Here is a 21,481-nt window from a genome sequence, read left to right as displayed (position 1 = left end):
CTGTCAAAGCTAACGCCGCTTTCCTTCTGACATCTTCAGGAACCAATGTGGACATGCCTGTAGTCCTACAGGCCCCGGTGCTATGTTACACGTGGCACAGCACAATTTAAAGGTTACAAATGACCCTGCTGTTTTGTTAAGTTGTCTTGGCGTTTTTCATTCTTGCTGAAAACAACTTATCCATGCCCGTGCTTAGTCGAAGTCCAATTTTACAAAATGTCATGCTTGGATATATCGCTAGAGGTCACATCTAGTTGCTGGTTCATTGCTTTGGCATTGTATCTACAGACATGGTAACAGTTAATTAAGCTAACAGGTGCCTACTGGATACGTTAATTAACGCACATCAAAGGGCAAAGCCCTCTGCATAGTCTTGTTGGGAATTTGCCTTTGGAGAGATGGCTATTTGTTTCTTTACTGTTTTAGCCATGGGCTAATCATATTGCCTGTTTCCACGGTGCTCAACTTCCCTGTCTAAAAGCTCCTTTTTCAGCACCAACCTCCTCTTCACCTGCTCATAAGTTCACACAGCGATCTTTCTCCTGTTTGCCTGTGTCTCACCGCAGCAGGAGCCCAGAGGGAATGCAGCCCTCTCGGCAGCAAGGCGCGTCCTGCCGACCTGCCCGGTGCTGCCAGGCAGGCATCCCGACTGCTCACCCGGGCTCCCGTTACAGGCAGCGGAGAATAAAAGCCACCGCCGGGGTGTTGGCAACCGTCCGGCAGACTCCAGATGTGGGGCAGGCAAGGGAAGTCTGGCTGATCCGTTGGCGACGTGTAAACTGAAGCCTACAGTGCAGATCCTTGAAGTGCGGTGAGCTGAACCCCCCCACCAGTCCCAGCTGCGACGCAGACGCAGCGGGTTCTATCACCTTCTCACAAATTTATGTGCCTTAAGTCACCTGTACTTGGACACACTGTCACAGAGAGACACACGCACACAGATAGCGTCCTGTATTTTCTGAGAGACTCAGCGCCGTTGCCCAACGTGTAAAGAGAAACAGTGCAACAGGTACTGAACTGGCCAAAGGAGGGAGTGAGACGACAGACATCCTGAACGTCGGATTAAGGGCCAACTCTCTCAAGCCAGGGGTGCCCTAATGGGAAGGGGAATGTTCCTTTGCCATGCGTTAGATCAGTGCATGGCTTTCCATGCATCGCTAGCACTTTGCTTACCTGGGGATAGAAGGTGATTAAGGGAAAAATAAAGCAGGGAATAATCGCCCTCCTGTCATGTCAAATGCCTAGAACTATGTTTCCCACTGGGCTCCACGCTTGGTCTGACAGTGCTAAATTGTGCAGCTAAAACATTAGTAATGTCATCTTATTTCAGGCCAGGCTCCCATTAAGCAGTAGTCTTAAGGCAAACTTCTGCCTGCAAGAACAGACTTTCATCTGTTTTGATGTTTTTAAACAGAAAGTTAGAAAACAGCCCGTGATCCCTTTGCTGCTGCTGCAAAGACGCTACGGTTGACTTTCCTTCAGCCTGCAAGGCTGGCACTCTGTCACAAAAGGCAAATCTCACAGCTTGCTCCACCATTCTTAAATGCTAGGAAAGCTAAAGGTTACTTTCACACTCACCGAAGGATGGACTTCTACGTATCCATGGGCGACTTTACCAGCAATGTGCAAAGGAAAATTAACCAGATGCTGTTATAAAAATGCCTTTTGTGGGGAAACCCACAGAACAAGGAAATCCAAAGAGACGACATGTTTCTTTCACAACATCCCTCCAGTAGAAACAGCTATTTTACATAGAGAGGAGGGTAACAGGACAATAGATTAGGTTACTCTTTTTTCTACAGTTTCTTGTGTCTATTTTTTGCCCTGTTTTGCCAGTAACTAAAAGAATTGGAAACTTGGTCAGGAAAGTGCCAATTGGTCTTTAACTGTCAATGCTTCTGTTCCCCCATTAAAGCTTGCTGAAAATCCACCTTAGCTGTGGCAGTTCTATTCTGACAAACCACAGTCACAGCTCCTGAGTTCAGGAGCGTACACAAAGTGTTTTGAATTTTGCATTTCACCACAAAACTAACTGCTTTTTTAGCACACATTAAGTGTCAACTTAGACAGTCATATGTCTTCATTATGCAGGTTAAAAAAAAAAGATGCTTTCCCTCAAAAGAAGAGAAATGTCAGTAAATTCTGGAGATTAACCTCACAGTTTCTAGGACTTCCGAGAAGCTCTCCCAGTCCGCATTTTAGCAGTTGCACTGGTTGAACCAGCAAACTGAGAAAATTGCAGACCCCAGTGCCACACACGATCATGCGTGGGGAACTGAACCACTGCAGGTTAAATCCCAAAAGCTGTCCACACCCGGTGGGATAGAGACACCCCGTTATTAGCTGCAGCTCTTGACAGAAGCTTTACCAAAGTCATGGTATCTTACTGGCATTTTTGTTTAAAAATCAACTCCGTTATTAAGGAACAGCCAAAGAACACATCGATACAGAAGCCAACTAGTAGTAAAAACCTCCACTTACTTGCTACATGTGTGGCCAGCCAGGGTCTGTCTGGCAAATACAATACAGAAAAAGCCAAAGAAAAGAAAACGCGAACTGCAGCACAGACTTGCTCTCTCATTTTTGCAACGATAGGTCACAATTTTGCAGACTCTAGGCATCCAGAAGGATAAAGGACATCCCCACCACATCTGCAGGCTCTTGGACGGGAATGCCCACACCACGAGGGTCTTCCTGGAGTCAGCCTGCTATGGAGATTGCTCGGGACACTTATGCCTGCCTTCTCGCCCTCTGTGACACCATTCCTGTTACAGCACAATGGCAGCCGTTCTGGGTTGGTTTGCGAGTTTATGCACAGCAACCTCGTCCTCTGCATGGGGTTTGCGTGGCAAGGTTGTGGCAGCAGGGCTGCAGGGGTGGCTTCTGTGAGAAGCTGCGAGAAGCTTCCCCTGTGTCCCATAGAGCCCGTGCCCGGCAGGGCCAAGCCAGGCAGCAACGGGGGCAGCACCTCTGGGATAACATATTTCAGAGGGGGACAAAACCGGCACGTGGCATTTGCAGCCGGAGAGAGGAGTGAGAACATGTGAAAACAGCCCTGCAGACACCAAGGTCAGTGCGGACGGAGGGGCAGGATGTGCTCCAGGTGCCGCAGCAGAGGTTCCCCTGCAGCCCCTGGTGAAGACCATGGTGAGGCAGGCTGTGCCCCTGCAGCCATGCAGCTCCACGCTGGAGCAGATCTCCACCTGCAGCCCGGGGAGGACCCCCCGCCGGGGCAGGGGGATGCCCGAAGGAGGCCGTAACCCCATGGGACACCCGCGCTGCAGCAGGATCCTGGCAGGACCTGCGGAAAAGACATCCGGAGCAAAGCTGAGCCCGTGTGCTGGTGCACATCCCAGCCCTTTGCCTTGTACCTGGGCCACTCTAAATTGCCTGACCAGCCTCGGCCTCTGAACAAAGGGTTTGGCAGAGAGAGGCCCTCAGCTGTACCAGGCGCTCTTGTGTAGACGAGGAGGAGAATGGCACTGAGGGTATCAGGGACGCAATCACCTGAACAAGGTACAGGACATGAACAGAACTAATCAATTATCTCCAGACAATCCTGGCAGCGGTAACGTCAAAACCTTGAGAAATCACCTGCCTGCATTGTGGAAACTCACTGATGCCTAAAGTCAGTCATCTCCCAGTCCTATAAAGAGTGGTCCCAAGTGAGACCCTTTGAGCTCTCCTGGACCGCAGTGGGCTGCAACTAGCACCTCCCTCTGAGTGGGACGCCTCTCAGAGCCCGTGAACCCTCAAGTTCACGATCAGCTCAGAGGCTCGACTGTGCAGCCATTGAGCGACACAAAGCATTCGATGTGAGTATTTGACTGAATTCCAGGGGGATATTGAATAGGTACCTTGGTACATCTCTCTCTCTTTTCTCTAGATCTCTTTATGGGTCTCTGTCTCTACACCTACAGGTGTGTGTGTGATTAAGGACTTCTAAGTTTCAGTGGATTATGCTGCTAAGTTTTATATGATTTGATACTGTGACTTATCTCGGCATTGTTAGTGAATGTGATTGCTGCTATTTTGTATTGGATAAATTGCCATCTTTAAGTTACAGGAAGCACAAAATCATAGTCTGTATCACTACACCAGAATCCCCGATACCCTGTCCCTTTAGTCATAAACTGTTGACCAAATCTGGGAATAGGAGTGGATTCAGTCGCACCTAGACTCCTCTCTGAAAAGGACTTTAGAAAGCATGGGGGTCCTCTCTGAATCTCGTGACTCAATGGAAGGGTCTCTCCTACTTTCCCTCCTCAAATATACACATTAACTCGATTTGATAGACGAGTAAATCATTCCAGTTTAATTGTTCTATCTGCACAGCTTTTCCACGTTGAATAAGGAATAGAGTGGACCTTGCCATCGCTTTCTGCTAACTCATGCTTTTTACAAATCTAGATTAAAATCATGCGCTTTCTGGTATCTTTGGTGGTGATTCTTCAAACAGCCTAAATTATCCATTCGTGACAGCCCAGGAAGCAGGGAGGGATGGGGGGGATATGTTTTAAGATTTCGTCTTATTTCTCATTATCCTACTCTGATTTTGGTTGGCAAGAATTTAAAATAATTTTCCCAAGTTGAGGCTGTTTAGCCTGTGATTGTAATTGCTGAATGACCTCTCCCTGTCCTCTGCTCTGAGTTGGTTTCTTTTGGATGGTCTTTCTTTGCCTTTTCCTCCACGACTGGTCTAGTTTCTGGGTGATCTTCTATCATTTTTGGATGAATTTTCTGTGGGGTACCAAGAGTCTTCGCATCCTTTTGAGAGGAAGATGTTTAAACATTGTCTGTCTTTGGCATGTCCTCCTTCACTTGTTTCACAGGAGGTTCCATTTGAGGAGATTTTTCACGCTCGCTGTCCACCTTCACTTGGGAAGCTTTAGCTCGTTTTCTTATACTGTCCTTCTGAGGAGGAACAGCCACTTCTGCTTCCCGCTTTGTCTTGCCAGGTTTTGCTTTTCGCTCATCCTTCTCTTTCTTCTTTTTAGACCCTGGCTTGAAAGCCATAGAATCTGCTCCCAAATGCTCATCCCTCATCTCAGGGGTGGCATCATCTCTGCTTGGGAGCATGAACAATGAGTCCCTTTGAACGACTTCTCCTGTAACTGGCTCTCTTGGTTTTCTCGCACCTTCTAGCAACTCAGCATTGAGAAAGCCTTCATTCACATCCTCTTTCCTTCTCTCCTGGTGTTTTTTAGGTTTATTTCCTTTCTCATCTCCACGTGGATTTTGCATCTCCCTCTCTTTGTTGCCACGGCTCTCTCTTCCGGAAGGTTGTTCAGGGTAATTTCCAGCTCTATTACAGCTGCGCTGCATATGCCCCACAGGATAATCCTCCCTATGTCCCCGAGCATATGGCGAATACTCTCGTCTGGTCCCAGGTGGACCAAAGCAGTCTGGAGAAAAGTTCCCTCTCTTTACTGGAGGATGAAGTTGAGCACCAACACCATTGCCCTTGTAAAACTTTTCACACCACTCTCTGTAGTTCCTTTCCCATTCTCTGTATCCTTGCTCTCCAAATGGATCTCCAAAGTCAATAGATCTGCCATCGGAAGCTTTCATATCATACGGTGGAACTTGTCTGTATCGGTTAAAATACTCCCTTCCTCCTTCCCCTTGAGATATAGTCCATTTCCTGGGAGATTTGCCTCGGACTACTGGAGACCTTGACCGTGAATGGTGTCTTCTGTGTGGGGGTGACTTTGACCTCGACCGGTGATAACCATGTGGCCTTGACCAGGAATGACAGTTCTTGTGACTCTTCCCTTTGCCTCTGCTTGGATATGGTGGTGATCGTGAGTAGGAGCGAGAATGGGAACGACTAAATGATCGAGAGTACGAGCAAGAGTAGGAAGAACCTGTTCTTGACTTGGAGTAGGTATGCGAACTTGTAGAGGAAGATGAAGTACTATAGGGAGAGTTGGACCTTAAAAAAAACACAACACAAAAAAATTGATCAAGTTAATTCAAAACAGTTACTCTCCCCAGCTTTTTTCCTCCCAGATTTCCTTTGGCTATTGATTGATTTAAGGTGCTGTATACTGGCCTCTACTGGGACATGAACGTGCACATTTTTCACTCCTCAACCACTACACGCAGTGCAAATCCCTTTTGTTGCAGTCAGATGCAAAAAGAGCAAGTCTTCATGGCTACCGTGCAGTATCAAACATCGAGAGAACACGATGTAGCATTAATACAGTAAAGATCAATGTTAAAATGCTGCTTGGACTATTTAACTTCACTACTTCTTTGCAATTTGTATGGGATGCAAAATTCTTACGTCCAGTTGTCTTTAATCAACACTTCTGGCCAGATGTGCTAGCAAAATCTTACACATACCTCTAGCTCTAACCAGGGATAGTGACTGCATTTCAAGAGAAATCATCTCGAAAAGCTTCTGAACTCAGCCTCGACTAGGATGACTCAATGCCATTACTCTAGGACAGATACTGGCAGCATGAGCAAGAGAGAGCTTTTCAGCACTCCTGCCCAAGTGACTTTTGGGGATAGAAAACATCAGCTACCCTGAGGTTTTTCTTCACAAGGAGTTCTTTTATTATTTTTTAAAGAACCCTTTCGCATCATTCCGCAGACGTTCATGAGCATCTTCCCTCCTCTATAAGTCCTTCAGCAATTCAAGATTTCCTTACAAACAAGTCTGATTCATGAGACAAATTTTACAAGCTCAAAACCATACTAGCATAAGCCACCAGTTTGCAGTCCAGCTTGAAATCTCTCTGTGTACCCACATGTGGTAAACAGAAGAGGAGATGAAGACAACATCTCTCACAGATCTCCTCCAAAGTGCTTTGAGGAAATGGTTACAAGCAGAATAGGGAGATGCAGAAAATCCAGCAACTACACCTCTTCAATTTCTGGCCTCCTCAAGGCTGTCAGGCGGTGAAGGATGCCATTACAGAGAAGCTTTACTAAAAGAGAAACCTGTTCCTGAACAGCTGTTGCCAAATTATAACTGCCAGTCAACTGTAATCTCTGCCCTATTTAAGCTAGGAATGCACACATGAAACTCCTGTCGCTGCTAATCCCTGGGATCATCCCATCCGTCTAGCAACAGAGCGGTGGAGTGGAATGCCTCCTGATTCTTCCAGACAATCTGCTTCTCCATAATGGACATGTAAAGCACGTACCTGGAAACCAAACGCTCCTTTCGAGACTTGTTATATTCCATCACTTCCTTAGCAAACTCATCCTTTGTAAACTCATCAGGTTTGGACTTTTTCTTTTCCCTGTGAAAACAAGTTTGACCTTTACTACCATTGTAGTTTGACCTTCGTTACCAAAAGACATCAAGAAACACAACATGGCCACTAGGAGAAAATGCCTACTGCATGCAAATGCAAAAGGTGAACAGCTAACATCGAAGGAAGACCAGCTTAGAATACCTACAACTTTTAGCCAATTTTTTAGAACTACATTTGTCTTGTCTCAGTTTTGCATGTTTACCCTTTGCAAAGAAAAAGGACATGACATTATGACACCGTGACAATTCTTGCATTTTGTTGATGTCAGGTGCACTGTGGTGTAACTGCAGTCTGATATGCTATTGAAATACAACAATGAAAACCAAGGCAACTTCATTGAGCCAAATACTTACTCCTCTTGCAGTCTCTGCTGTTCTCGGTAAAACTCCTCCCTTGATAAAGGAGGTGCTTGTGTCATGAGGATGGTATTTGCATGAGCCCTTGGCACTGCTGTTGCTACCCAAGCTGATGACATGTTGGCAGGAGCTGGAGGATATCCTGGAGGGGGAACAGCGTACCCAGCAGATGGAGGCTGACCAGGTGGAAAGTGAAGAGGAGACTGTGCTGGTGGTAGCCCTGAAGGAAGTGCATGGGGTGGTGGAGGGTACGAGGGAGCTGGAGGCACAGGCACGACGACGGGTGTTGATGCTGCTTCTGTTGGGGCATGAGTCCTTTGGGAACGTCCACTGCGCAGGCGTCCTCGATTTGAACTTCTGAAGAAACCCAAAAACATGTGTCACTCTTTGTCACACTCTGCCCTGATTGTAAAGAGGAAAGCCAATGAAGCGACAGCCTGGTGGCGAGCACTTCCTACCCTCAACTTCAGCATTTTTCTCCCTGCTTTCCCTTCACTTGAGACTACGCTCCCTTCTTGATCCTCATGCTTGCCTTCCAGACCCTCGCCCACAACAGCTCCTGCAGTCTTCTCCCCTTATACTCCGCTTTGTGACCGTGGATGGAGGCTGCCTGTGCTTAAAAGACACTCCCATGTCCCATGTGCCAAGCGCCCACCGCTCCTCTGCCACTCCTTGATGTACTTACTGCTTATACTTACTACTGAAGATCACACTGCTGATCCTCAAAGTACTGCACAAATATTAACTAATCTTCTCTCAAACTTCTTTTAGCTTCTTCCACAGGCATCACCTGTGGTCTTGCCTCATGATGATGTCTTTGGCCTGTTCTTGTCCCTGAATTGTTATTTTCTTGCTTACTGAATTTGAGAGTTTTAGGAAATCTGTGGAATCATCCTGGCTTTTGTTGTGCTTTATCTTTAAGACATTATAAACACAATGCACGCTTACAACCGATCTCTAACAGAGGCGTACCAAAAGGAAGGACTAACTTGACACGGCAATAATAGATCAAACAAACGCCTCTCTCTCCCACTGAGAGAAAGCACCTTGGCTCGTTGAGATGAGAACATTGAAGAAATTCAAAATTGTCCTCAAATAACAGCCTTGACTTTTCCAAGAATTTGCTCCACCAGTATCCGCTAAGTTGTGAAATAAAGAATGTTGGAGGCTGATTTGTATTGGGGAATCAATGTCTTCAGGTCTGTTCAGCCAGTAATCAAAAGGGTGGCTTTCCACCCAATCCTTTAGTTATATTTCATTTTTAGATGTACTGCTGGTTCCCTCAAAAACTGTTCCTTTTTCAGAGTCCTCTTTTCAATCACATACTGGAGTTTTACTTTAAATACTCTACTGCAAGCACAGATCCCCTTTGTCAAAGCCAAATCAAATTAAGCCCTTTAAAAATTAATCACCGCTTCTATTCTCCACAACTATCTGGGCATACTTACTCCATTATAAATCAGCTGTTGTCTAAGTTAAGTGTTACGGCCTCGTTGAACAGGTTATGGGTCGTAATATACCGGATTTCTGTAGAATACTTACCGTTGCCAGCCTGGTCTGCCACCAGCTGAGCCAACTGTGCTGCCTGTGATTGCATGAGCTTTTGGCGTAGGGAGAGGAAAAAGAAAAAAATCCCATTTAGTTTATCTCAAGACAGCTTTTTAAAAGAAATTCTAAAGTTATAGTGACTTACCGGTTGAGGGTACTGATTGCCCTTGGGGGCCCAGAAGACTTGGGATCGCTGGTTGCCTTAGTGCAGGAACGTGATCGCCCTTGTCAATACATGCAAACAGATAGAAATTAAGCTCCACTAAAAGGCAACAGTCACTGCATCATTTGAAAGAAAACTGACCTCTTCTTCCAACAAGCTGCTGGTTGACAGAGAAGGAAATTTCAGAAGTTCAGTAGCAGTCACCAGAGCAGCAGGAGGTAACACAGTATTAGCATCACTACAAAAAAAAAAAAAAAAAGTTATTATTCAAAAAGCGTTTTCAAGTGCTACTGGAAATAGCAAGTCCAAGGTGAGAAAAGGCTGACTACTCTAAACGGGAAAAAAAATTTTAAAAATCTTCATCAGATTTACAGATGTGAAGTTGGCCCATTCTTAATGAAGACTGGAAAGAAGTCGATTTGGACTACTGGCATGCCAAGAGAAAGCTCACTGGAAAAATATCTTCTTAAGCTAGCTGCACGTGAAAGGGTTAGAGCACATACAAGTCACACACTGAATCTCAGTTTTGGAAGACGCGAGAACTGAAATTCTATGAGGAAATGTCTATGTGCGAGTGCAGAGGCTGCCTTAGAGGTTCTTCTGAATTGCGGTTCTTTGCATTCAACGCTACAGCTGAGCCTGACAGTCTTCTGGACAGAGAGGCTATTTGCAGCCCAGGCATAAAGCTGAAAGGCCACAAGCCCTAAACAATCGTACAGATCTTTCACGTCTTTTCATGTGACTTCACCGGGCTGCAAACTCAGACTTTCATGTTTGTAAATACTTCAAAGTTACGGCGTTTCAGTGTTTATTAGCCAGGTCAGCACGCGTCACCGACTGCCCTTTGTGTTACTGAGGATGACTCTGACTTATCGTAAGATTGATGGTAGAAATACCGTAGAAAAACGTAATAGGAAAACACCTGCTCAGTTTTAGCTCTAATTGTGCTTTTACAGGTTTCATGAAACTGTTGCTTCCTCCGTACTAGAGAGAAATTAATGCACTCAAGAAGCTTTGACATAACTAGAGGGCTCCTTTAGGAATTGCTAGCCACATAAAACCAAAGGGCCCCTGGGCAAAATGTGCCTCTTTCAGGGTAAAACTCATAGACAATGACTGATAAGGGAACTGAGCAAGAAATACTTCTGAGAAAATCCTTGCATGAGACACACTTCCGAGTTATCAAAGTGTCCTCATTCAAAGTAAATACAAAACCCAGAACTTCCACTAGTATCGGGAACTGTCACTACCGATAGATAAATAGCTAGTGGAGAAGCTCAACAAGAAGAAGAATCTAACTTGAGCATTTTAGTGTCCTTTATATCCCTGTTGATCTACAGATTTACTTACCAAAGAGGTCCGTCCGGCTGTTCAGCACAGAGAGACAGGGACACTGCTGGAGGGAGACCAGAGGTGACGACAGAAGACGGATTTACTGGCAGCCCAACGGCCACAGAGGACTGACCAGAGGCCAACGATGACAAAGCAGCAGCAGAATGAGGAGCCAGGGATGCTAATGGAGTCATTAGTGGGTCCTGCTGTCTGGAAACTGCTGGCCGGAGCTGAGGCTGCATGTTGTGCGCTCTTGTTTGTCTCGTTAGTGGTGGTGGAGGTGGTGGAGGTGGCGGCTGCTGCTGACGTTGCTGCTGAATCTGCTCTCTGTAGCCAGTTCCATTATTGAAGTTGTTCACAGCCTAGAGGCAGAAAAACACGTACAGAAAGGCACTATGAAACTTCAGTAGATGTACGAACAAAAGCCTCCCCAGAGCAAAATTGCTTGTGTGTTCCTGTAAACATTATCAATCCTAAAATCAATCAACATACAGGTATAGGAAGACATCAGGTGAAACACTGACCCTAACGATGGGTAACGCAGAGTATCTCTATTTACAGTACCTCAGCGTTAACACCAAATTTGAAAGTGAGGCAATCACGTTAAGCAAAAGTGTGACCTGAATTTGCCAGATTCTCTCTAAAGAGTTGTAAGCTTCTCTAACACCAGATAACGTCTCTGAAAAGTAAATTTAGCCTTATTCCATTTAGCCTTGGTTGAGGAGATGTAAACGAGTATTTTCTTCCCTTTCCGCTTTTCGCAAATAGACCTGTCTAACAAACAGTTTACATAAATGTCAGCATGTCACCTGGCGTAAGAACTTGTTGGCAGTCAAAGCATCGGGAGAAACGTCTGTTTGATGACACGTTGGGCATGTATGTTCCTCAGATTCCAGTAACGCTGTTCTAATACCTGTGAATAACGAGAACCATCAAAAGAGTTTTCAGCAAAACTAAGGAAAATGTTGGGGTTCTAATCAATTATAAAAACACGTATATGATTAATGGGTGAATACGGTCTTGAACAGAGCCTGAAGCGGTAAATGTCCAATAGTGTAAAAAATGTCCAGCATGCAGCAAATAATTAAGCAGTGTTGATATTTCACTATTGTTACTTGGAAGCTGTAGAGTAGGCTGTGTCTTGATGTTTGGACTGGTCTTTCCACTGTGCAGGACAGTGAGAAGTCACCAACCTCAAGGTTGATGAATAAAACACATCTCAAAAAACCTTTCATAGATTCAAGTTCTGAAGGATTTCACCAACTCTCCTGTGGAGAAGAATGTGGATTAAACGCCCAACTCTCCGTTTGTTGCAGACCACAATAAGTCACCAGAGCAGGCTATAGAATTTTGCATGAGAGAAAGGGCTGGGGACAAACTAAATGCATTCAGTATCTCATACTGTAATCACCTGCACGGTTACACATTCTTCTCAGAGTCATCCTTCCACATGTACAGAGGGTTTAACTAGACACGTAACCAGGGAAAAAAGCTTTCTGCCTTTTTTTTCTGCCCTTTGCATAAGAAGGGTCCTCTCCCGTTCTGGGTATACTCAGGTATCAAACAGAACGGGTAACCAAGTAATTTCGTTCTCTCCCAGTTCTGCCTTCGGAAGGTCAGATGCCATGTTTTGAGTTAACAACCGTGGGAGTAAGACTTACATTCGTCACAGTAACTGTTTCCACAGCAGGGAGTAACAGCTGCGTCACTCATGACCTCTTTGCAAATGAGACATAACAACTCCTCTGGAATAGGAGCGTCTGAGGAGGAGGAGGAGGACGGCTCCTCTGGTGAAAAGGGAGGCTTTTCCTTCTTTCCTCTAGCATACGCTTCCCTGGAGGCGGGGCGGGGAAGGAAAAACAACAAGTGAAAGATGGGCAAAGGAGAACTTTTCCAAGCTTTGGATTTCCTGCAAGGAAGGTAAAATAGATGGCATTCTTCTCACTCCACATTAGCCTTCTAAAGCGTAGGCATTTAGTTTCAACTACTTCTCTTTGGCCACCACACCAGAAGAGGGAGGGGGAACAATTTTCCTTCTGCAGAACTCTCCCATTCATGGGATCAACTAAGAGATTGGCTCAGACTAGAAAAATCATTTTTCGACATCCAGAAATCAGCTGAAATGAATCCCACCTCTCCTCTGCCAGAGGGTCAATGTAAATTGCAGGCTCAGGATCAAGTGAGTCTCCGATTAAATACACTTTATGAATAAAAGAAAACTATGTCTCAGCTTCTACAAAAGGAGATCCATGACAGCCACAAACAGAAGTGCTATCAAGTGCATTTCTTCTCAGACACTCTTGTCACCACACAGTAGGATTTTCTTAGGGTAAAGCAAAACAGGAAAACATCCGTCTGGTTCACACATGAGATTTGATCAAAGCCAGAGGGGGAGGAAATCTCAGTCACACAGCTATTTGCTAAATTGGGCAAGAAGCCTTTGAAACGTCAAAGAGAAGCAAAACGAGCTTTCGAGGAGAATGACTCCAACGGTAAGCACTAGTGAAATCTTTTGCAGACCTACAGATTCTAGGTGTACCACAAGTTGAACCAACTTCCAGGGGCGTGAACAGCAGGACCAGTCTATTTCCATATTGGAAAGTATCACAGATTTTAAGGCAACGATACAATGACGGTGCTTCCTCCCTCGTAATTACAGACGCTGGCCAACTTGCTTGCATTGCCACTCGGACACACACGCATGGTTTCTCTCGTTCCCTTTCTGCTCAGTCCAATTAATCCCATACTTACGCACTAATAATTGGTATGGCGTATTTCCCAGTGCTTGTCAGCATAGCGCCCTTTATACTGGGATCTTTCACCTCCATCAGGAAACTCCTCGGAATTCCTGTGCTCCTTTTAATTCTGGGAACAGACTCAAAACTTCTGTCCTGTTAAGAAAAGAAGTGCAGATATCTCTCATCTTAAAACCCACCCTTAAAAGGACATTTCAATGATGATTTTCAGCAGCAAAAGCCTTTAATCCTCTCCTTTTACCCAGCATAAGGCTTGCTCGACTAAAATACCCTTCTCCCTAAAGGAATATAGCCAGGATGTCCCAAAGGCTTGAGCAGCGTTTTGAACTCAGTCGACATCCTTTGGCTTAATGTCAAGTTCCTTAAGGGTGAAATATCCCTTGGCTCACCATCCACTCGGAGAAGAGACACAACCCCGCTCCTCCTCCAAAGCGCAGTTCAGAGTGAGAGCTTAACTCAGTGCTCTGAATCCGACACTGAGAAACTGAGATTCACCTCCTCTAGTGAAGGTGGAATTCATATCTCACGCATATACATTCAGCAACTGATGTCAAATGGCATGGCTACTCAGCCAGGTGCTTGTGTAACTAAAACACGCAAACATTGAACGGATGGGGTCGACAGAAACATCTTGGGTTTTTACAAAATACTGAAAACTGTGAAAACCAAAAGATTTCCAATAAAATTGAAATGTATAAAAATATGCATGACAGTGTGCAGAGAAAGATCTATGGACATATGTAATGTCCACGGCCTAGAAGAAAGAAAATGTTACGTTTATAACTCCAGGTTTCCCGTGAATTGTAAAGGGCTTTGCAACATTGCCACATGACCTCTGCGTTTCACCCCAAAAGAAACAATTCTTAACATGAGTATTCATGTATTTGTTACGGAACTGCCAAGGGAAAACAATTTAAAAGTAAGTCACACCAGAAGTCCCCCACAATCTTACCCCCTTTGTTGGGCAGTTCTTTACACAGTGGCCAGGTTTTCCACAACCAAAGCAAGTATATGATGTCAGAGGTGGACCCAAGGCTTTCTTCGTGTAACTAAAGGTGTTTTGGGGAAAAAAAAGGAAAAGGATGCATGTGTTAAATCCATGTTTGTTAAAACCAACAAGTTTACAGTTTTTCCATCATCGCCAAAGTTCGGATTTGACATTATCCACACTTACTTGGCTGGATCATATTCACGGCAAGACTGGATCATCATGGCTTTTATTTTATCTTCTTCGGCAGCATTGGCTTCAGCCAGATTGGCAGTCTGTTGTTTAACAAGTAATCGTTTGAGGCACATTAGAAACACATTGAAGCGCACACAGCCAAAGACAACACCACTCACCCAAGCCTGTACAGAGCAGCACAACACTAGCTGAGGTTGCCTGAAAACAGATGCTTATATAAAAAATAGTTGTGCTGAAAGTGTTCTGGGGAGTCCTTACACCATGAAATGATGCTTATGTGCCTGTTAACCTACTTGAAAAGAGCGTTCTTGGGCACTCAAAACCTTAGGCTCAGGTTGGACCTTATAAAGACTTGTGCACCTACTCCAGTTTTCTTCCAAGTGGACTGAAGCTATGCACAGAAAAAGTTAGACCTGCCAGTATTATTAAAGGGATCTTTAAGCTCCAGTCTATTTGAAGGAGAAGACAGCCACTGTACATTGAATTGAGAAAGATGAAGGCAAGTACCATTGTTTACATTTGCAGCATCAGAAGGATACACAACTTAAAGGTCAGGGAAGTTGGTTTTGCTTGCTGAAATTCAGCTTCAGACACAGAAGCATTACAGAGATTCAAGCTTTTTAGAGCCCCTCAGCAAGACAAAAGACTCTTTTCAGTAGAAATTGGACCACTCGTGCTGTAGGCAGTCCAAACTGCACGTTCCCCCCTGCTAAATTCTTCATATTAACTGATGTAACTAGGAACATTTTCACAATCTACACTGTCTGTGCCCCAACAAATTAGACCGTGTTGTCCACTCTAGATATACTGCAATTTATGAAATTGTGCAGCATTCCAAGAACGGATCTATAACTATAATGACTAGAAATTCAAAAATAGCCATGCCATTGCCCATGCGACAGAAACGCTTCTACTTTGGCTGTTGCAACCCCCCCCAAGATGTCCATAACCAACAGCCAATTCAATTCTTCTGTGAACATTGTGTTCGTTTCCAATGTAAACCTAACGAAATGTGTGAACAAGTCAACAGCTTCTGCAGGGCTGCTGCTTTGTGTCTTGAAGCTGAGTCATACTGCAACACTAAGTGGAGGCTGATAAGGTGATCCCCTTCGATCTTCCCAAAGTGGGAACTGCTCTTCACAGGATACTATCAACAGCTACACAGGCTTTAAAGTTAAAATAAATAAATTATTAAAAACTACATTAAAGTTTTCTTCCCATTACAACAGTCATCCTGCTATAGATCACAGTGTTCAATTTAAAAATTTGAAGCAAACACTTTTTTTTTTATGTATTTGACAAGAAAAAAAAATATATATACCTTAATCAGCTGGGCCAGAGAAAGAGGTGCAGAAGAGTCATCACTCTGTTCACAAAAAATTAAAAACATCTTTAAGTTTTACAATCAAAACCTAGCAATAGTTAACCTCTATGGTAGTCGGAAATTCTGCACTATATCCTCTGAGCATCACTGAAAGAGGGATTTCCAACCTAGTGTCATTTGCCTGTGTTCAAAACAAAGTCCAAACCCACGACAGCTTAGGAGTGCCTATGTGGTTAAGGAGAAGAAACTAAAACAACCAAAGACGCTTGAGATTACGTATTGCTCCAGAATGTCTCAGGGAGGGAGCCTTGTCAAATGCTCACAACTGCTTAAAAGTCCAAGGGGTAAGGAAGCTGTCAACTGTCCGCTAAAAGGGATTCTAAAACAATATTTATGTTTCTTGGAAAAGGAAGCATCACTACAGAAAACTTATTTTCAGTGTAGTTTGTAAATCAATCAGTTAGCGTCTCATCATTTATAAATGCACACGGCTATGCCTTTATGAACACAGCCTAGTTGCCTGTCAAAATCAAGCATGGGCACATCAGCCCTGAAACAGGAACTCTGCCTCTCCTCTCCATAAGTTTAAAAATGCCAGGCTCACCACACCCCACAAAACCCAAATGCAAACACCACTCCAAAGCATCCGCCATAAAAGAAACCCACCACTTTATCAAGAAAAAAAATAAGCTGCTCAAATTATTGAAATTAAGGTGTCTGCCATGACAGAGTAGCCTATAAAAACTGAGAAAATGGATTTCTTGTCGTGTATTAGACCGCAGGCCACACTACGCAAATTAGATTGGGAAGTGTGAGAATTTAATATTATTCTCCTTGCCAGCAGACCAAAACCAAGTCTTAATGATGACAAAAACATGGATTCAGAGCACAATCCTGGGATTTTTTTTTTTCTCCTTTGCAACCACACTCCTCCCTCCCAGCTACCTCCTGCAACAGCTTGCAGGAATGAAGTCCTCAGGCCACCAGTCAGCAACGGACTGCGGCATTTACTGGGATCTAAGATGACATGCGGTTTTTCCACAAGTCAAAAGGGTAGCTCTCATCTGGTTCCTTTTCCAGGATATTGAATTCTATGATGCCACAAGCAGCAGTTAAGCTGACACTAGTAAAACATCATCAGAAAGACATCCGAATCACTGCTTAGTTTTTTAGAAACGTAGAATAAAATTTCTATGATGCTGAATCAAATACATTGTACATACAGCATCTATGTTTTAGTGGAAAATATATTAGGTTAATGTTGGGGAAATTAACACAAGGCTACATTGATTGGAATTAAGTGCAGTGTGTAGAAAAAAGTGTGAGATGGTGTTTTACATACGCCTCTTGATATTCCACTCACTGGCTCAGTTTGACATCTGTAAGAAGAAATAAAAGTGATCAGAACTTAAAAGAAAGCCCTTGTGCCCAACATACAGCAGCGACAACAGATTACAGAACTTGAACATCAAAACGTGATGTGCTGATAGTCTAGTGCATGTGGAAATGTATTCATATACATAAACGGCTCTCTCTTGGTACCTTCAGTGCAATTAAAAAAAACCCAGAAGCCCATTTCTACTTTGTCAGAAAATTACTCTAAGACTTACAGAAATAGAACACCAAAGTGCCTCAGATATTTTGTCTCTGCTACATAAGTATCAAAAATATGAAGTCTATACTACAGTTTTGTGTCTTAAACATGGTGACTAAAAATAGTAGTAGAAATGTCACCTGAAGGCAGTGCCTAGGATTTTCTGCGATTTAGGAGTCCTGTAGGGAAATAAAAAAAAAAAAAAAAGGACTTAATTGCCAGAATTTGCTTTAAGATAACCTTGAAAATGCTACAGTATTTGGGGAAATATTTATTACATCTGGGAACTCGCTGAGATTCCACATACTCATTGATCTGTATCTGCATGTAGATCATCATGAATGAGACATGCAGCCATCGATGTAGTTAACAAATTATTCCAGCATCATCCCAAGTGTCCCATCAGCAGAGCTGGCAGCCCTTGGTCTTTCCCCTCTAGCTAGTATGCAAAACCACCAGATTTGGGGCATAAGGATACCTGCCATATGCCACCCCCCCTGCCCCAAATGCAAAGAATAGGCGGATTCGCAGAAACACTGAGAATCAGACTCTTCTGAGATGGGAACAAATTCTAAGTTTACACTCCAGTGCGTACCTGTCTTCACTCTAAAAGCAAGACAAGCAAACACGTGTAACAAGGAATCTCTCCACGTAGAGGAAACAGCATCGAAAACTTGGCGCTCAGAAAAAACAACCCCAAGATCAAACCAAATAGAATCATTCTTAACAGTTACCGTTGTTGGAGTTTGAACCCCATGTCCCAGCAGGCCGAAAAGCATAAGTTTACTTTGGGACAGGAACAATAAAATCTACCCCATTACTACAAAAAGTAACAGCAGCTTTAACCAGAAAGATACAATCTGAGTGCCTCTGGAAATGAACATCAATTAGAAAAGGTAACACACCCAAACCACTAGCACAGAACACAGTGCTTTATGGATACCTACAGAATGTATGTTTTGCTGGTAGCTTTAACTCCTCCGACAGGGATTCTTCTCACAATTACTGATGAGTTCTTAGGAATCAGGGCATTAGCCTCTGTGTATTCTGAAAAACAACATAAATGCAGAAAAAAACATTAGTCAATTCATAAGAATGTATATGAATATGTAATTTCACAGCGCGGCAGAGAGGGAAGCCCTTTGCAGATAGAAAAGCCAGATTTCAGATGTAACGGTGCATTTTTATCGTCTCAGCACACTAGCAGTACATTCCAAGAAATCTTCAGGTTTGAGAACCAAATGCAAGCAGCACAATCTTTTCCATTTTTTTTTGAGAGAGCGTGAATGCCAACAGCAAAATGCTCCCAAAGGTCACTAAAGGAGAGTCTGCTAGCGCATGAGGTTCTGTCCTGATCTAGCTTAAGTGGCTTTTGCTTCTGTTAGGCTACAAAACCAAGAGATCTTTGGAGAAAAACAAAGCACAGCCAAGTCTCACCTGTGTAAAGCAGATCTGAAGTCAGACAAGCTTGCCCTGCAACAAAACAGGCCCTTAGCTAAAGCATGAAATCTCTGCGCCGTTGCTTTCATAGCTGTTCACTAAAAGCGATTCGGCCACGCTGCTGGTGCTCAAGGCCGACAGAACACAGAAGACAGCCGGCCACCTCTGCGTATGGCTTGCAGCTTAAGACTGCAGACTTAACGGATGTGGTACCAGTTGGCTTTAATACATTTCTATTTCCTTCGCCTCGATTAATTGAATTCATTTTGGTTGATGGCACCTTAATAAAGGTGAAGTCAAACAACGCAGACTAAAAAGTTAACTTTCTTTTTCTTCTTTTAATAGGAAAGGATTAAAGCTGGAGCACTATTCCTGAAGTGCCTGGAAATTTTTGTTTGCTTGATTTGAATTTAACAGATGCCAGCTTAGTCTAGCAGCTCTCGGACAAAACTGGCATCTCCCAGCAGGAACCTTTTCCTCCTGGGCAGCAATATCCCCGAGCAGAGACTTGGCAACAAATCTTTCTATTTCTGAAAAGTCACACCCCAAGGCCTGTAATCACATTCAAACTTGTCAAGACAGCAGCTTACCAAACTGAAATATCATACTAAGTACCACGAAACCATTATCATCTCTGAGAATCAAGCACCACTTTTTAGGTTTAAAAGAATTTATGACTTCTCTAAGAACGTTTCTTACGTATAGTCACCATAAATGTTCTGCCGGAAAATTTCAGTACTGCCCTGATATGGTTCACACGTAGTACCAGGGAAAAAAAACGCTTAGAGACATATGGTGAAATGATGCTCGATAGCACCTGAACGACAATGTCTTTGGTGTAGAAAAGAAGCGATATTAACAAGAAATTCCAAGGTGTCATTTAGATACGGAGAACATCCATGGCAGAGGGGCCATTAGAGGGTCTGCACAGATGGTAACTCACAGCTACACTCTTGATCCAAAGTGTTGCTAGCGAGCAGTTGCTGCAACAGCCACCAAGCCAGTTTTCCAGTGCAGTGGAGTAAAGCAAGGTGATCACAAAACGAAGTCACCAAAGACAATTTATTTCTTCAAAGTAGCCACCTGTTCTCTTCCCATCCCTTTCAGCTTTCTCCACCTGATTTCCAAGACATCTGGAGAGGTTATTAATATAAGATATCCTCCCATATTTCCTTATCATTTTACCTAGCAGAATTCCAGGAAAGCAAAAATTTCTAAGCCCTGTACATCACACATCAACCACAAATTCTTCTATGCCTGCTCCGCACCCAAAGCACAGATCTGAAGGTAGTTGTCAGAACAGCAACTACAAAAGAACAGCCCTGAGGCCCCCAACACAAGCCACAGCTACCGAGCGTGGCCAAATCACATTATCGCTTCCCACCCCGTGTAAGCCCCCGCGCCACTTGCCCTCCCAGTCCCCCCGCAGGCCGGCAAGATGGGCCTCAGGCTGACTCAGGCTACGTGGGGACGAGCCACAAAGAGCAGAGCGTGGCTCCCACAGGCCATGGCCATCACAGGGTAGCCTGTGACACTGCCAGCCGGGCAGTACCCGAGCCCCCACGCCCGCCGCCCCACACACCTTCTTTGGTCTGGGCGTTGGTGATCTGCAGGTCACAGGTGGCCGCCTTCAGCTTCTCCCGGCCCATGATCTGGCGCTTGAGGTCGCACAGGGAGATGTGGAGGCCGGTGAAGGTGACCGTGTCATAGCTCAGCTTGGAGGAGAACTTGTAGTGGACGCACGACATGGTCGGGGCCTGCTCCCCGACGGCGTCTACTACAGCGGACCGAGGGGGCTGAGCTCACCCCCGCAACAAGTCCGGCCTGCGGCCCTCAGCGACGGGCGGGCGGGCGGATGACGGGGAGAGGCCCCCGCGGCCCCGGCTCGGCCTCTGCTCCCTCTCTCACGCAGCGCTCCCAGGCCCAACCACTCGCTGTGGGCACTCGGGCACCTCTGCCTCAGCGTTCCGTTGGGGGTTTAACGGACGCCAGCCGCAGGGGCTGCCCTGATCGCATCACTGCGCGTGCCCAACGGAACACTGCACCCCCCCGCGCCTCACCTGGCCTGTGCTGTCCCTCCTGTCACCCCCCTGGGCCTGCCACTGCCTGGTGTCCTGTCACACCCCAGGCCTGTGGTGTCCCTCCTGTCACCCCCCTGGGCCTGCCACTGCCTGGTGTCCTGTCACACCCCAGGCCTGTGCTGTCCCTCCTGTCACCCCCCTGGGCCTGCCACTGCCCGGTGTCCTGTCACCCCCCAGGCCTGTGGTGACCCTCCTGCCACCCCGAAGGCCTGTCACCGCCTGCTGTCCCTCCTGTCACCCCCAGGCTGTCACTACCCGCTGTCCCCTCCTGGCAGCAGCCGGCCAGGACAAGATAGCCTGGGGAAGATGCAGTGGGCTTTGCCGTGCGGCACTTGGCTGCCCGTGCCCAGGCCCAGCGAAGGGAGGGGACATCTCAGGGTGTCCGAGTGTCTCTTCTTGCATTTACGGGAAGTTCGGTCAAAGAGCCAATGGC

At 45.2% G+C, this 21,481-nt stretch overlaps 1 pseudogene across 1 annotated transcript in view; it reads right to left on the bottom strand.

Moving 5' to 3' along the window:
* Positions 1-20,981, bottom strand: part of LOC309416324 (E3 ubiquitin-protein ligase RBBP6-like) — a 99,685-nt pseudogene extending 78,704 nt beyond the window's left edge. The window contains exons 1-17 of the transcript in view: positions 20,550-20,981; positions 18,475-18,574; positions 17,668-17,706; positions 17,276-17,312; positions 15,931-15,975; positions 14,601-14,689; positions 14,379-14,475; positions 13,422-13,561; positions 12,332-12,504; positions 11,480-11,583; positions 10,689-11,032; positions 9,480-9,576; positions 9,321-9,399; positions 9,170-9,227; positions 7,625-7,984; positions 7,158-7,256; positions 5,014-5,935 (exon numbers count right to left, since the gene is read on the bottom strand). The product of the transcript in view is annotated as an E3 ubiquitin-protein ligase RBBP6-like (transcript). The remainder of the gene's footprint in view (positions 1-5,013; positions 5,936-7,157; positions 7,257-7,624; positions 7,985-9,169; positions 9,228-9,320; positions 9,400-9,479; positions 9,577-10,688; positions 11,033-11,479; positions 11,584-12,331; positions 12,505-13,421; positions 13,562-14,378; positions 14,476-14,600; positions 14,690-15,930; positions 15,976-17,275; positions 17,313-17,667; positions 17,707-18,474; positions 18,575-20,549) is intronic.
* Between the last annotated feature and the right edge of the window lie 500 nt (positions 20,982-21,481).

This window comes from Phaethon aethereus (genome assembly GCF_964289735.1).
Source record: "Phaethon aethereus genome assembly, contig: HAP1_SCAFFOLD_149, whole genome shotgun sequence".
Lineage (NCBI taxonomy): Eukaryota > Metazoa > Chordata > Aves > Phaethontiformes > Phaethontidae > Phaethon > Phaethon aethereus.
Note: the sequence above shows the minus strand (reverse complement) of the source record. Positions and strands in the feature narration are given on the sequence as shown.